The following is a 17,369-nucleotide window of genomic DNA, read 5'->3' on the forward strand; positions in this document are numbered from 1 at the left end:
CTACACGTAATTTGCCGTGTAAAGATAGAAAAAGTAGGGATACTTGTAAAATATTTGCGAATTATGTAACGATGGCCTTAATAAAAAAGCAAAATGTGTGCAATTAAAAAGTATAGCAGAATTAAAAAGAAAATCAATAATGGAAGAATATGTCGAATAGGGTTCCATGAAATCTCGTAACGCGACAGTTTGTAACCCGACAAATGGCAACGGACAAGTCGTAACGGCGACAGTTGGTTACGGCGACAGTTCGCAACTATACATATTCGTAACGGAACATTTAATTTTCTTTTTATCAAATTTCTTCTGTTTTAAGTTTGATCTCCCAATCGGATAGTGGATATAATCATCACCATCTTAACTTTATCTACCGCTGCTCTCAAGAGTTATATGGAACTGCATTTAAACTAGTCCCTTAAATTCTTTAACCAAGACACTCTCCCTATTACTATACTCCTTCTTGCTCTTATCTTTCCCTGTATTATTAGTCTTAGCGGTTCATATCGCTGTCCCCTCATTACGTGTCCCGATATTACAACTTTCTTATTTTTATTATGTTTATTATTTCGTATTCTTTCCCATTTCTCGCAATACTTTACTGTTAGTTTTCTTCTGTGTCCTTGCTATTCTAAGCATCCTCCTGTAGCTTATTTGTGTATTCTTGCTTCAATGTCCAGCTTTCAAGATTTCAAGTCCGTATTGCAGTATCAGACTCAGTTCTAATTTTGGCCCTTATTTCTCTTATTTGATCGTGATTGCCTAAAATCCAGGTTCCTTTAGTCCGTCCTACCTTGACTTTACAGTATAGGGAACATATGCAATGCAGTCCTTATTAGAGTTTATAGCGCGATGATGCCGATTTTATAAAAAAAAATTGTAACGAACATTAGAGAGATTAAATTAAAACTATTTTAGAAAAAAATTCTACAATTTTAGGATTCGTAATATACACTTATTTTGGATGTACTATAGGTATTACGCATATAAATCCTAAAATTGTAGATTGCCTTTCTAAAATAGTTTTAATTTAATCTCTCTAATGTTCGATTACTAGTTTTTTTTTATAAAATAGGCATCACCACGCTAAAACCTCTCATAAATACTGCATTGTCTATGTTCCCTATACTGTAAAGTCAAGGTGGGACGTATTTGTATTTATCAACCCTTTCTACCGGTTTATTTCCCAAATGTATGATTGTTTGTATATTTGTTTTCTTTGTTATTATCATGTACATAATTGGTATTTTTTATAATCATTTTTAGTCCATATTTTTCACAGAAACTCTTTGTTTTGTTTAGCAGTAATTGGAGTTGTTCAGCAGAGTTTGCCATAATCACGGTGTAGAATAGAAATATGCTTTATTGTTACTGAAAATTATACAAATTTTATGGACAAAGCTTAATATAAAGTCAGAAAAAAATAAATAAACAATAACAATAACAATAACAAATACAATTTTCTGAAATTTGATAAATCGTGAATATAAAAAAATACAAAAATACAAAATATAAGTTAATAAAGTAAAGAAAAAAATAACAAAATCGATATATTGCAATAATTAATAGAAATTGCAAAGTGAACATACAACAACGTAAACTATAGACATAGTAACTAACAAGTTTAAGCTGCTGCATGTGACACCCAAATGTAGATAAGTTTGGTTACTTGTACATTACTGTAATTTCTTAGGTAGTCATTAAGAAACTCTTCTACTGAATAATATGGTCTTTTAAATAGATGAGCTTTTGTCCTTTTACGGAACTTGGGGAAAGATGTTGCAGTTTTGAGTTGTAAAGGAAGATGGTTGTATAGTTTTTTTTTTGCGGAATATAATATAGATTTCTTTACTATCTCAGAGGACGAGATCGGTAAATAGACATCAAAAGTTTAATTTCTGGTGGAGTAGTCAGGATGAGGCCTTGTTGGAAAGACATGCATGTGTTTACTAATTAAGCAATCAGTTTCTAAAATATATAAAGAAATTCCGGGATCTTTGAAGTAACTTCTGCAATGTGTTGTTCTTCTGAGGCCAAACAGATACCCTATTGCTCTTTTTTGTAATTTAAAAATAACATCTAATTGGGCAGCTGTACTAGAACCCCAAAAAGGAAGACCATATCGAAGATGAGACTCGAACAAGGAAAAATATGTTAGTTTAGAATATGCTAAATTGAGTTCTTTCGAAACAGATATTATAGCATAGCAGGCTGAGGCGAGTTTCTTCTTCTGTCATGTGCATATCAGCTTAGGTTATTAATAGATCTTCCATTAATTATTATTCCTTCACTTTGAGTTCCACAATTCATTCAAAATGTGGATGTACCGCCGAATGTTAAAACTAACCTGGACCAGAAAAACTACTAATGCAGAAGTACTGATAATAATTAAAACACGTCCTCATCTGGTCAATACAATCAAAATTAGAAAGACGTCATATCTAGAACGCATAATGCGCCATAGGGAATTTGAGCAGCTCCAGGTAATATTAGAAGGCAAAATCGAAAGTAAAAAGGGTATACGAGTAGGTAGAAAGAAAAAATCCTGGATCCAAAATATCAGACATTGGACCCACACAACAGGGAATTACTTGAATCGTCAAGCCCAGAACAGAGAGAAATTGACCATATTGATCGCCAACCTCAATAGCGAAGACACTTAAGAGGAGACTTTGAGTTAGTAATGCTTTTGAAAAAATTACTTCATTATAGGCTATATAGGCTTCACCTGTACATTAAATAGTAATGGTGACATAGCACATCCCTGCGTAACTATAACTACTCCTCTGCTGATTTCAATTTCTGAATTGGGCTCGTTATCTATTACAATCGGTGCTCTTCGATTCCAGAAAGGCTTTTTATTATTATAGTCGGTCCCACCTTGACTTTGCAGTATAAGGAACATAGGCAATATAGTCCTTATGAGAGTGTTTAGCTCGGTGATGCCGATTTTATCAAAAGAATTTGTAATCGAACATTAGAGAGATTAAATTAAAGGCAATCTACAATTTTAGGATTCATAATATGCATAATAACTATGGTATGTCAAATAAACTTAAACGCATATGAATCCTTAAAATTGTAGATTGCCTTTCTAAAACAGTTTTAATTATTTAATCTCTCTAATGTTCGATAACAAATCCTTTTTGATTAAATCCGCATCACCGCGGTAAAAACTCTCATAAAAAGACTGCATTGCCTATTTTCCTTATAATGTAAAATCAAGCTGGGACGGAATATTATAGTAAATCCCTTTTGTCTATGTTTGTTGTCTTTAGAATTTGGACTAATATTTTCTATGTATTGATACGACCATCTATTATTTTTAAGAATAACTTGAGAATGTGACGTATTAATGATATTGTTCTGTATTCACTGCAATTTTTAGCGTTTGTATTTTTGGGGATAGCATAGGAAAAGCAGTATTACTGAATTTGTACAAAAATGCATTTGGCATACAATCCTATGCTAAAAGTAATGGTACTTTTTTTGACCACTTCTTTTTAAATATATTTCACATATGTATTTGCTAATATGACAACTAAAGAATTTTTTAAATTTTTTTATCGTGAGTTATCATTTTAAAGTAGTAACACCAAGAAGTGTTCAAAATATTGTAACAAATAAAACCAGTTTAATATTAATGTATTTACGATAATAATTAATACAAAAAATAATAAATGAAGAAACTCTATAAAAATAGCTTACTTTTGAGTCAAAGGCTTTGGCAGAGGTCTCCGAAAATATACTAGTCAAACTTCGTCGACACGTCTCTATATTTGACTAAATTTTGTTTTGTAAAAAAATATTGTTATTTTCAAATGTCGATAACTAATAAAAAGCAATTTTATTGAATAATTTCCTAATTATGATCCCCTAGTAATCTCTTATTTTCTAGACCTTTTACATAATTTGGACAATTTTGGAAAACAGGCATAGTACAGGGTGAGGCAGATAAAGGGCCTATTAGAAATATCTCGAGAACTAAAGGTAACAAAATCATGAAAATTGGAATACAGGGGTTTTGAGGTGTGAACTATTTAATGAAAATATTTTGGTCTCTTTGATACTTCCGGTTATACCGGAAGTTGATTATAACTTCGTTTTTTTAAATGGGATACCCTATATATTTTTACATTTTTGGATTTTGCTCGTTTTTTCTGTCTTTAAATATAAGATTTTGTAATATTATACAGGGTAGGTTAAAAGATAATTACGTTTTCTTATTAATTTCGTAGCAACATTCACACCATGTAGTATTGTAGTAGTTTGACATAATAGACTCTATTTATGTTCAAATGATTTTTAATATAGTCTACTATTGTTAGGAATTATTGGTATAGTTAAATTTTTCATTTTCGTATACAGGGTTGGTCGAAACTCGGAATGAGTATTTTCTAAGTTTTCTTAAATGGAACACCCTGTATTTTAGTATTATAATGAAATGTTATTTTATGGTACTTTTTAATTTCTTAAGCATTCCCTATACCTAACTGCCTTAATTTGTGAGTTATTGGTGATTCAAGCCAAACAATAATTGCAACACAAAATATGTGAAATTGTATTAGGTTGGCCGTGAAAATATTCAATTAAAAATAAGTTTTTGGAAATAAATACATATTAATCTAGACTGATACTTAAAATTTCCAATAATGGTTGAGCTATCAAAATACCATCGAAGTTAAGATTGTTGGTGCGGTTAACAATTAAGCACAAATTAAAGCAGTTAGGTATAGGGAATGCTTAAGAAATAAAAAAGTACCGTGTAATATCATTTCATTGCAATACTAAAATATAGGGTGTTCCATTCAAGAAAACTAAGAAAATACTCATTCCGAGTTTCGACCCACCCTGTATACTAAAATTAAAGTTTAGCTATACCAATAATTGTTAACAATAGTAGACTATATTAAAAATCATTTGAATATAAATAGAGTGTATTATGTCAAACTACTACAATCCTACAGGGTGTGAATATTGCTACGAAATTAATAAGAAAACGTAATTATCTTTTAACCTACCCTGTATAATGTTTCAAAACCTTATATTTTAAGAAAGAAGAAATCGAGGAGAATCAAAAAATGAAAAAATATACAGGGTGTCCCATTAAAAAAACGAAGTTATAAGCAACTTCCGGTATAACCGGAAGTATCAAGTAGATGAAAATATTTTCATTAAATAGATCAGTCTTCAAAACCCCCTTGTTCCAATTTTCATAATTCAGTTACCTTTAGTTCTGGAGATATTTCTAATAGGCCCTTTATCTGCCTCACCCTATATAGTCCGTCTAGAAAGTATCCGGAATTTTATATTTTTCCTAATTTTATAATAGACTTCCTTTTTGTAACATTTTAAGACAAAAGTAATGCATCAAGTAGGTTGTGCCGATAGTAGGTTATGGACAAAATCGCATGACAACGCCATCTGTCAGATATTGTTGTTTGTAAACAGACTTAAGGTTTGTGAAATAATGTCGCAAATAGAAAAAAGAAAAGTGGTGGAATCTTTGTATAGAAGGTGGTCCGAAACGTTAAAAAATTAGTGCAATTGACTGAACTCGGAAAAAGTGCAGTGTATGAGACAATAAAGAGGATAAAAAATGGCATAGATATGAGACACAGACCAGTTTCGGGTAGACCGCGTAAGATTCGCGGAAACAATTTTAAATGCTTTAGTGGCTTTAGGACGACAAAATCCACGCCTAGGGATTCGAAAATAACCGAACAGATTTGGAAATCAACGAAGAATAAAAGTGTGCCCAGAAACTGTCCGCATGTCACTGAAAAAGCAAGGCTACATATTAAGGAATCCAAAAAAATTCCTACAATGACACCTCTGCAAAGGCAACGAAGAATAAATTTTTGTCAACGTTTTCGAGAAGATAATTTTAATAATGTCTTTATATCTGATGAAAGTTGTTTCCAGCTTGGTGCAAATCATCTAAAAGTCCTATCAAGAGAAATTTTTACCGTTCAAATTTACAAATTTTCCACTAAAATAATGGTTTGGGGAGCAATAACTCAGCGTGGTGCTACATCTCTCTGTATAGTTATTGGTACTGTTGATAGTGCGAAATATTGTTACATCCTAAATGGTTTTCTTCTTGAAACGGCTCATGTTTTATATCCAGAAGGGTGGCGTTTTCAGCAAGATAATTCTAGATGCCATACTTCTGCTTATACTCAAGCTTGGATGCAAGAACACGAATTGGTAACAATTCCGTGGCCAGCAGCATCTCCAGATCTTAGCCCCATTGAAAACATATGGGGACTGATGAAGATTGAAGTGGAACGAGCAGCGCCACGATATAAAGAAGGTTTGATTCGGTCAGTTTTACAGGCCTGGAACACCATTACGGAAAATAATGGCCTTGACCTAGTTTAGGGTGTACCTGGACGTTTAGCTAAGTGTTATGATTTAAATGGAGGTTAAATAAGTAAATGAGATGAATTATTATTTGACATTTTATATTTCAAGTGATATAATAAATACCGTCAAATTATAATTCTTCTTTCTTTTTTCCGGATACTTTCTAGACGGATTATAATACCTTGAGTTCCATGGTAAATATTTTTTAATTATAAATTTTCACCCTATTTAACATTTTTGATCAATTTAGGGCTTAATTATTATATATTACAAAAATTACGAATAAAACATGAATAATGCATTAAGCGTTCTCACATTATAAAAACGCATTCATATCTCCATTGTGTGGGGAAGTGCGTGATATCTGACAATTTATAACCTTAAAAGTCTATCACTTACACTTGATTTTTGTTTACTCACGAAATTGTCGTAACTTAAGTTGTCTCATTTGTATATTAAACAACGTTTACCTACTTACGGAAACGCATTTGTAAAATAATGTTACATGGAATGGTCATGTATAGATGTGTACAATGTGGCATAAAATTTTGTTGTTGTTCTGAAGCTATTTTCTTGTGGCATTTTTGTAATTAACTAATTTTGATGGGAAAGAAACCACAATTTTACTAAAATATTGATTTTATTAACGTTTCGACGTTCAAATCGGATGCGTTGTCAAAATACAAAAAAAATTATTGAATTAAACAAAAATATTGTTGCTTAGTAAAAAATTATTCTAATTTATTTAATCTGACTCATTTATATCGGCAAATTCAGACATATACTATACTTTAGAAGAAAAGAAGAAGACTTTAGTAGACTTTACAATGATATTGCCAATATTTATGAGTTGCGTTCTTGGGACGACATTACTGAAAGATAGTTCATTCGATTACATGAAATCAACCCCAACTCAAGAATATCCGCCACACCAAATTATAATATGTGATCTGTCTTTAAAAAGACAACCACATGCAACGGTGACAGTAAAATTCTCGCGTTACTATGGAATCTCTAACGCGAAACCACCGTTGCATGTGGTTGTCTTTTTAAAGACAGATCACATGTTATAATTGTTTGTGGCGGATATTCTTGAGTTGCGATTGATTTCAAGTAATCGAGTATACTATCGTTAAGTAAAAGTCGTCCCAGGAACGCAACTCATAAATATTGGCAAAATGTATAATATGTTTCTGAATTGCCGATATAAATGAGTCAGATGAAATAAATTATTAGAAGAATTTTTTACTAAGCAACAATATTTCTGTTTAATTCATTAATATTTATTGTATTTTGACAACGGCATCTGATTTGGACGTCGAAACGTTAATAAAATCATTTTTTTAGTAAAATTGTGGCTTATTTCCCATCAAAACTAGTTAAGTAAAAAATTTTGTAGTGGACGTTTTTATCTTTACTCAACCTTCCGATGACCAACCTTTTTTTGTTACACGGATGACCAAGGGGGCGGAAAATGACCCCAGGTCAAAAATGTCAAAAATGATAATTAACAAAAAAATAAAAAAAAATTTTTAATTTTTTTTTATGACATGGACTTTATGTCATTCAGCCAGTCACAACATGAGTATTAGTGTCATGTGTAGTGTGTATGTTGAGTAAGTGTCTTGTTACTTTGCAAAGTCGACGTCATTAGCGTAAAACTACTTGGAATTACACATAATAGACGGTATTTTACTAAACATCAACTTCAGAATATATTTCTTATTCGTAAAATATAGGGAATTTTTTTTATTTCAAAATATGAGGATATCTAGAATGATATTAAAGTCAAATAAAAAATAATGAGTTAAGAATTGAAAATACTTTTGAATTTATTAAAGAAAAACATACGCTGGGGTCACAATTTCCCCCGCTTGGTCATCCGAAGGTTAATATTGATTGTGAATTACAACTATTTTTTCTCTGTGCTCGTCTGCTCCAAAGGATCTCCAAAGTCATCTATCTATCTATATAATCAGCCCTAAACATCCATCCTTGGATATAGGCCTACTCTTCCTTCTTCCATGCCTCTCTATCTTGGGCAATTTGCATTCATTTTTACCCAGTGTGCTTCTTCAGGTCATCTGACCATCGCATCTGTGGCCTTCCCCTTTTTCGTTTGTGGTTCCACGGTCTCCAATGTATAATCGTCTTAGTCCATCTTTCATCCTTCTGCCCAGGTGCGTTGCCAGAAAATGTGCTTAAGGGGGGTCCAAACACAACTCAATTTTTAAAGTTATACTTTTTTACGATCGAGGGTGAAATTTTATCACAGGCCGGGCGCATGCGCACACAGACAGTACCTATGTATTTCTTTGCTAATCTTTCAAGATGTATGTATCAGCGCTGTCAGCGCAAATCATATAAAAGGATATATTAGTGTTAAGTAAATGTATTATTTATTATAATTTTTGTGTCTTTGGGTGTGTCTTCTTCGGGAATAAGATATTTTATAATAATAGTAAGTATATTTAAAGTATTTTTGTATACTTCACTTGGTCAGTATTATGACAAATCTTGTAACCTGTCAAAGCAGAAGGGATATAGCTCAGTGGTGGAGCTTGTGACCGGAGATCAAGAGGTCCCGGCTTCAAATCCCGGACGATTCATATTTTTTTTATATTTTTGGTATAATATATCGTCGGTATACAGCGAAAACCAGGTAAATGACAAATTTTAAAATATTGAGTTAAGTATACCAAAATTCTCAGCTTTTTACGCTCTACATACAGGTAAATCCCAGTAAATGATACGAGTTACCATTCAGCAGATAATTTGTGTGATAAACAAATAAGTTACACATAACCAACTTTTCATTTTTAAGTAAAACAATATATCACTACTTACTTCCACAAAATTAAAGTTCTGTTGCATGTAAAACCAAGTAAGCGCACATATATTATTTTGCCGGACAACATTATATTTCTACTGCTGTATACCATATTCAGTAAAAAGGTGATAAATGTCTTTAATACATTTTACATGTATATTTTATTACAATTTCTCATTCATATCGACTGGTAAAATCGATAGTATCGACTATGTTTCTTTAAATGGTCAAGAGGTACAGGTATGTGAGAAGTTTTTTTGTAAGACACTTTGTATATCAGCGTCGTTAATGCAAGATTTTGTAATTAAAATTGATATTCTATGTTGTTATGCAGATACGCGCAAAAAAAGTAAGCATATACTGCCAAATAAAACAAGCAATGAAAACCGAACAATTGTGAAGGCTCATATTGAGTTTTTTCCAACCATGGTCTCACATTATATTCGCCAAAGTTCGAAGCGTAGATATTTGGACAAAAATTTGAATATAAGGAAAATCAACTTTCTTTATATAAATGATTGTCAGCTGAAGAAACCGGAAGGTATTAGCGAAATTACATACGAAGAATATTTTCTAACGACTATAATTTAAGCTTTTTTGTCCTAAATAAGATCAATGTTTAGTTTTTAATAAATAATATTTATTAGCCCTATAATATTATGATATGGCTAATCCAAATAAGAAACCGGATTTAGAAAACAGTTACGGATAACAAAAAAAGAAGTATGGAATCTCGAAAAACGAAATGATAAGAAAAGCTCTAATCAACAATGGAATTTTGTTTCAATCACCTTCGATCTACAGATTCCAGATTAACTGCACAATTCATATATTCTTTCCGAAAATTATGGGTCTACAATTTGTGTGTAAACGAAGCCACCACTAAATGTAGCTTACCGTTTTGCCTGGTCAGAAATTAACGGTAGACGAGGAAGTTCTGAAATAGAAAGCATTATATTCAACTACTTATCAAAATGTGTCCCAGAATATGTAAGCAAGTGAAATAAGTGTATTTTCTTATACCTGCGGAGGACAGTATCGTAACATAAATTTTTAAAGTCGGGACATTCTTGTATGGAAGTTGACTCTATACACAGCACCATCTAAACCACTACATAGAACCCTCTCTCTATGGTATGCCAGATTACTTGTCTGTTTTTTCAAAATGCAAGTGAAACTAAAAATATCAAGATCAAAAAATTGTCACACACTCTAATTAAAAACCAAACAAAAGACAAAATCGGCGAAAAAATAATGTGGTTAAAGATAAAAAGATGAGATTCGTGAAAGAAGGGACAAACAGAATCCATTTCAATTATGACGCGTCACCAAGCTTCATTTCCTTATTGATACTGCACGGCAGTCAACAAGAAAAAAGCAAGCTGGGTTATCAACTAACATAAGCATGCTTATGTTAGTCGATAAAAACTTGCCATCTAGCATAGCAAAAAACAGAGATTTGTTACAGCTATTTGATAAGGGATTGATACCGGAGGAATATAACAGGTGGTATCGTATTTTACGATGCCAATGGCATCTTGTCAGATCCTGCTTTCAGTAACTAATCTGACGAGTAATACGCATAGTAATATTATTTTCTTGTATCTATAACACGTTCAAAATAAATTTGTGTTTTCTATAAAACTGCCTATCATTTATATAAATAATATTCATATAACTACAAATAGCTCTGAATAAAATTTTCAGGGAAAACCAGTTAAATGTTATAATTATCGACTAATCCCTTAAAAACATTGCTATTAACTAGTTAAAGCCTCATATTCCGATCACAAAATTACAAAATATTAAATTTGGTTTATTATATTTGTTATAAATGTGGTATTTTAAGGGTAACTGATTAATTTAGATTTACAGGTAAAACCAGGTAAGTGACCGCATCTCCATCTTAAAATTAGGTTTAATCAGCTAGGTGTCTTAACTTTCTCAAACTAATGATAGAATATAATTTCTGATATATGCATGTTTCACTGGAATACCGAATATCAAACACAAGTTGTCCTCTTAATTTAAAATAAAACACTAAACTTTAAAAACGTTTTTTCTCGGTTTCGGTATTTCGGCATTTACCTGGTTTTCGCAGTATACCGACGATATATTATATATAATTTTTTAAAAGTGGTAGGTAAAGAAAGTTAGTTTAATATTTAAATAAAATACAAATAACCTGTTATGTCTATTAATTTCGTTGAAATCATAATAATAGAAGTATAACATCTTACGTGCGTACAAAGTACACACACATTCTTTTTTGTTAGATTAGACGGTTTTGAGAAACATATTCAATTTTAGATCCATATGCAAAATTTGAAAAAAAATTTAATGCATTAAAATTGCAATTTGTTGTTATTTTCTGATTTAATTAAAAAATCTTTTTAAATTTAATAACATAATTTAACCGTGTAAAACTTATAGGTATTTAAAAAAATTTTCAAATTATTTCTAGTACTTTACTAATAGTCCTGTCGCCAGGGGGGGGGGGTACAACGGCCTCCTGTATTCAGATGGACTTACCCAAGTTTTTTTATGTATTTTTACCTGTAGAACACGAATTTTTTGGGTAACAGTTGATCCGCATGTCGATAAGATTGTTATAAACCAAGAAGTTGAGGAATCACATAACAGCGATTTCTCGAAAAACAAAACATTTTTTTGTATTTTTTGGGCCATTCTAACCAAAAAATGTTCCTACAATTTTTTTCGTAGGATGTATAGTTTTCGAGATAAACCCGGTTGAACTTTCAAAAAATCGAAAAATTGCAATTTTTGAACCCGAATAACTTTTGATTAAAAAATAAAATAGCAATTCTGCTTACCGCATTTGAAAGTTCAAGTCAAATTTTATCGGTTTCAGTTATTTGTATTGCTAAAAATTTATTATTTTATTGTTAAAAAAAGCTATAAACACCTAGTGCTTGAGTGATGTTTTCAATGATTTCTCATTTAAAATCAAACGAGTAGGTAGAAGAGGTGAAAGTGCAAGCGCGGCTATTTCTACGTAGCATGCATTAAAACGCATGTATTAGGCACGGGAAACACTATGTGTTTATAGCTTTTTTTAACAATTAAAAAATAAATTTTTAGCAATGCAAATATTCAAAACAGATATAATTTGACTCAAACTTTTAAAGGCGGTAAGCAGAATTGCTATTTTATTTTTTATTCAAAGGTTATTCGGGTTCAAAAATTGCAATTTTTCGATTTTTTGAAAGTTTAGCCGCGTTTATCTCGAAAACTATGCATCCTACGAAAAAACTAGTATTAACATTTTTTGGTTAGAATGAGCCAAAAAATACAAAAAAATGTTTTGTTTTGCGAGAAATCGCTGTTATGTAATTCCTCAACTTCTTTGTTTATAACAATCTTATCGACATCCGGATCAACTGTTACCCAAAAAATTCGTGTTCTACGGGCCAAAATACATAAAAAAAACTTGGTCCATCTGAATTAAGAAGGCCGTTGTAACCCCCCTGGCGACAGGACTATAATATATAACATCTGTAATCTATATGACGACAATATCACCCTAGTAGCTTGTTTTTAATATCTTCACCATTGTATCTTTAATATCATTTTATATAGCGTTCCTGATGATGTTAGTGAATACTAACGAAATATAGGATTCCCTAGAAAAGAGTACATCTGGTCTTCGATTCAGCTATCTACCCAATAATTTTTGTTTATTGATATATATCTGCCTTTAATTCAACGTTTCAATGAACGTACCAAAGAGCCAATAAAATGAGTAATTCGTTTTCCATCTTGTTTCTGGGTTAAGTTTTTACTCAATTCATTGTTGAGAACGAACATTCTACACTGGCCGTTGTGACAGGGATAGTCACCGTCACCAAAATTGTAAGGAATTTGTAAATGACTAAATGAGTGAATTGTAAATAAATAAATGAGCTAGCACACGACCCCTATCCTCATTTAAAAAATCATCGATTACGTGATCACGCCTAGATGAATGACGTCACTAGTGGGATATATATGCCAAAAAATTATAATTTCAAAATAAAAATCGAAATTTTTCAGGATCTTTCTTAAAGTCGCCAGCTTACGAAATAATGAATTTAATGCATTTGGCTTTGCTACATTGTATATTCAGCTTTTATTGCTGTAAGGGTGTTGTCGCGGGAATAATATGAGGACAAATTTTCTAGTAATTTTTGCTTTTTCTGTAGAGTCAAATCCAAATCCAGGTAAAAGGATTTGAAATGCTGATAGAATACTTTCATTTTTGGTAAATCTGTTTTCAAAATTGGATAGAAGTTGATCCGTACACTAAATAAAAACAGAAATAATCCTAGAAAAACATAATACTGATTTCGATCAATAATAATACCTTGGAGATAATCTTGCTGCCTTGGTACCAAAGCCGAGGCAGCTTTGGGAGGGGTCCGGACTCCATGGGCCCCTCCCCCCTGGCTACGTGCCTGCTTCTGCCGTAGGGTGTGTCCGGCGAACTTCCATTTAAGCTTTGCTACTTGGGTTGAGACATCTTTCACTTTTGTTTTATTACGGATCCATTCGTTTCTTTTCCTGTCTGATAGTTTAATGTTCAGCATTTGTCTTTCCATGGATCTTTCTGTCTTTGCTACTTTTTCCATATTTTCTTTTGTAAACGTCCATGTCTGAGAGCCATATATTATTAGAACAAGGAGTATACATTGATTGAAGACTCTTGTTTTTAGATATTGCGGGTATTTTCTGTTCTTCAGAATATAAGACAGTTTTCCGAATGATGCCCAGGCCAATCTTATTCTTCTCTTTATTTCTTTGGTCTGATTTTCTTTATTTAATCTAGTGATTTGTCCCAGATATATCTAGGACAAATCATACTAGTCGGAATAAAAACAATAGAAATTACACACCTGAAAACTGTTAGATATCATACGGTAAGTGATGGACCAATAATTATTTCAGCAGCAGTATGTTGAGAATACTCAACAACATACACAACTCTGGAGAAATACCAACAGAATGGCTGAAGTCTAAGTTTATTGCACTTCTAAAAAACAGGAGCCAAGAGATGCGAAGAATGTATGTATACACCGTTCTTAGGCGTCAACGCCCTTCGGTAGGGATCTATGGAGGAGTATCACCAAGCCGGAAGCCCTTATCCCTTCCCGTACCGCTCCTCCATAGGTCGATCAGACGCCAGTTTATTCCAGACCAAGCCGTAGACTCTATTGAGTTTTATACTACGGCGTTGGCCTTTTATAAATTTCATGACCTAGCTGAGGCTCGAACCAGCGACCGCAAATCGCAAATCCACTAAACTTGTCGATCGACTGAGCCCCAGCTAACTGGACCGTCAAGACCGACAAGATGCGAAGAATACCGTACAATAAACTTCAGTCATTTCCTAAAATTGTTGGTAAAGATAATCCGTAAGAGAATATACAAGCTATGTGAAAGTATAACCGAGTATAGCACATCGAGAAGATGGAAACTGTAGAAGAAGGACGAATTAATAACAACATAAATCTTAAACAGGGGCGGTTTCTCCATTGGTTCACTTGTGCAGTGAACACCCAATAAAAGTTAATTAAAATACCGTTTTTTTAAATCTCATAAATATTAAAATATTTTTTTTAATCTTATAGAGTCATTAAATTAAAATATAACTTTATTTAGTAATCATATTTATTTGCTCTACGCCGCGCCGCTAAATGCACGTGACAAGTGCAGATACTTGTGCTCTGGTGCAGAATTAAAATTGAACCAGCCAGTACTAGCCTACGCCTGTATTAGAAAGAGAAATCTTAAAATCGGTGAAATAGCTTTTCGCCTATCTAAAACAGTAAGGATTTGTGCAGTGCACCCAGAGACCAATGGTGCGTTTCGGCCGAGAACGTTCTCTGGTTTCAGGTGGTTTCGGTTCACAGTTTGGAATTTTCTGTTGTGGGTTCTAGTTAAATACGGTTAAATCTTAAATACAATATTAATAGTTTTATGATGGAGATTCAGTGGATTTTAAAAAAGACTGCAAATAATTTTGAAAATCGACTTCTCATAAAAAATAATGGTCCACCTCGGCCGGAGATAAACTTGGTACAAGAATGTGATATAAAAAACGAAAATGTTAAACGTTGCTTTAAAGTTGAACAATATAAAAAACTTCGTGGCTGTGCGGGTGTGATAGACTATATTCTTTGTTTTGTTTTCCATGTTCAGTACTTTCGGAAAATGAAACTATTTCTTCAGATTGGACAAAAACGGGCGTTCGGGATTAATCTCATTTATCGACAAAAATTAAAAAACACGGATCTTCCCAAATTCATTTAAAAAATGAAATGCAACTCTCAGATATGTATTGGCAATATTGATGTTCGCCAATTATTAGATTCTGGGTACAGGAAATCAATATAAAATAGACTTTAACGACAAAGTTAAAAAAATCGTTACGTTTTATCCGGTCTTACCGATTGTGTAAAATTTTGTAATTAATCATAATTAAGATTTGGCGCAATGATACGAAATGACGGTTAAATTGAGACGAGTCTATTTATGTAAGTGTTATTGAATTTGAGTGGCATTATATATATTCCATAAGACGTGTGCGGTGTCCTTTAGACAAAAAAGGGCGAGGTTTCAAAAATTTTTCACCTGTTCAGCAATTGCCCGCGGCTTTTATTCACCGTTTCTATAATTACATTCCTTAATTGAACACCCATTTTACATTACCACGAGCCGCCACTGATCTTAAAATAATTAGAAACATTAATTGTAGTCAGATAGCAAATCTCAGAATTGAAGGAGAACACACAGAATCTGTGAAAATCGTACTTGAAATTATCTATTAAACGGGTACCGGCTAAACAACGTCAGGTATTTAGATGACACTATAGTAATTGCCGAAAACTTAGATCTACAAGTCCCTATAAACAAAATTACGGATTATCCTTTAACAATATGGATCCAATACAAAAGTAAAGAAGATAAAGCTCATGATAATAATTAGAAAGAAAAAGGTAAGCTCAACTCTACGTCAACTAAACCTTAAGAAACAGAGTGACATACTACAACTACTACAACTACTTTGGTACCATAATAAATAAAAAATAGATAAACAACAAGCAGGTACGGGCTGGCATCGGAAAAACTAGATCTGCCTTCAACCAGATGGAGCTCTTCTTCAAGAGCCACAACCTCTATCTTGGTATCACAGTAGGGATGTTACTTTGTCATTTTTTATGTTTTTTTTTCATGGTCTTTGTCCTTTATGGTGAAACCACCATCAAATCTGAAAAGCTACAATAATTCGGGCACATTATGCGAAATGAATCTAGATATGCTCTCCTACAAGCAAGAATGAGATTGCCAAGGAAAGCGAGGTCCAGGTAGAATATGAATATTCTGGTTAAATAATCTCAGAACCTAATACAGCACACCATCTGCGTAGTTTTTTCTGGCTGATGCAGACAAGTAAAAGATTGGACATATTGATCGTCACATATAGGCACATCAAGGAGAAGAAATTACTTATTTTAAATAAATAATATAGTATGTCTCAGTCTCCTTACCAATATAAACACAATAGTCGGATATCCATAAATAAATTGTAATACTAATTACCAGAGAACGGCAGTTCTCGCCAGTGGCGCACACCAACACCCCCCTACACGCGACACTATATATACACGAAATTTAAGATTTTCTAAATCTGACTGATTTGAAAGATAAGCCAAGTCCCATCTTAAAGTTCAGGAAATGTCTCACCCATTCATATGCCATCAATCCATTTTGGTCCAGGGGTGTGGATTTTACGGCGCTTTCTATTTAGGGTCTGTTTTTCGTTCTCGTCCCCAAAACTCCCAAAAACTTCAAAAATTTAAGTCCGACCTTTGCGGCTTCTAATAGTACTAATCATTACCTTTCCAACGTATGTCTAATTTTGAAAATCGGTTATACCGTTCAAAAGTTACCGAGCTCAAAATATGACTCAATTTTTATTTAAAAAAGGAAAAATGTTTGTGGATATGTATGCGTGTTTGAAAGTTAAACCGATTTGAATTTTTTTTTCTTTGTTTGAAGAGGGAGTCTGGGCCCATTCAGAACCGTTGTAGTTTGTGACTGACCACCCATAAGCCAGCTAGAGGACTTGGTAGGTACAAAACGGCATATTTTTTGGGGGTATATATCTTCGGAT

Source organism: Diabrotica virgifera, chromosome 6 (assembly GCF_917563875.1).
Source record: "Diabrotica virgifera virgifera chromosome 6, PGI_DIABVI_V3a".
NCBI lineage: Eukaryota > Metazoa > Arthropoda > Insecta > Coleoptera > Chrysomelidae > Diabrotica > Diabrotica virgifera.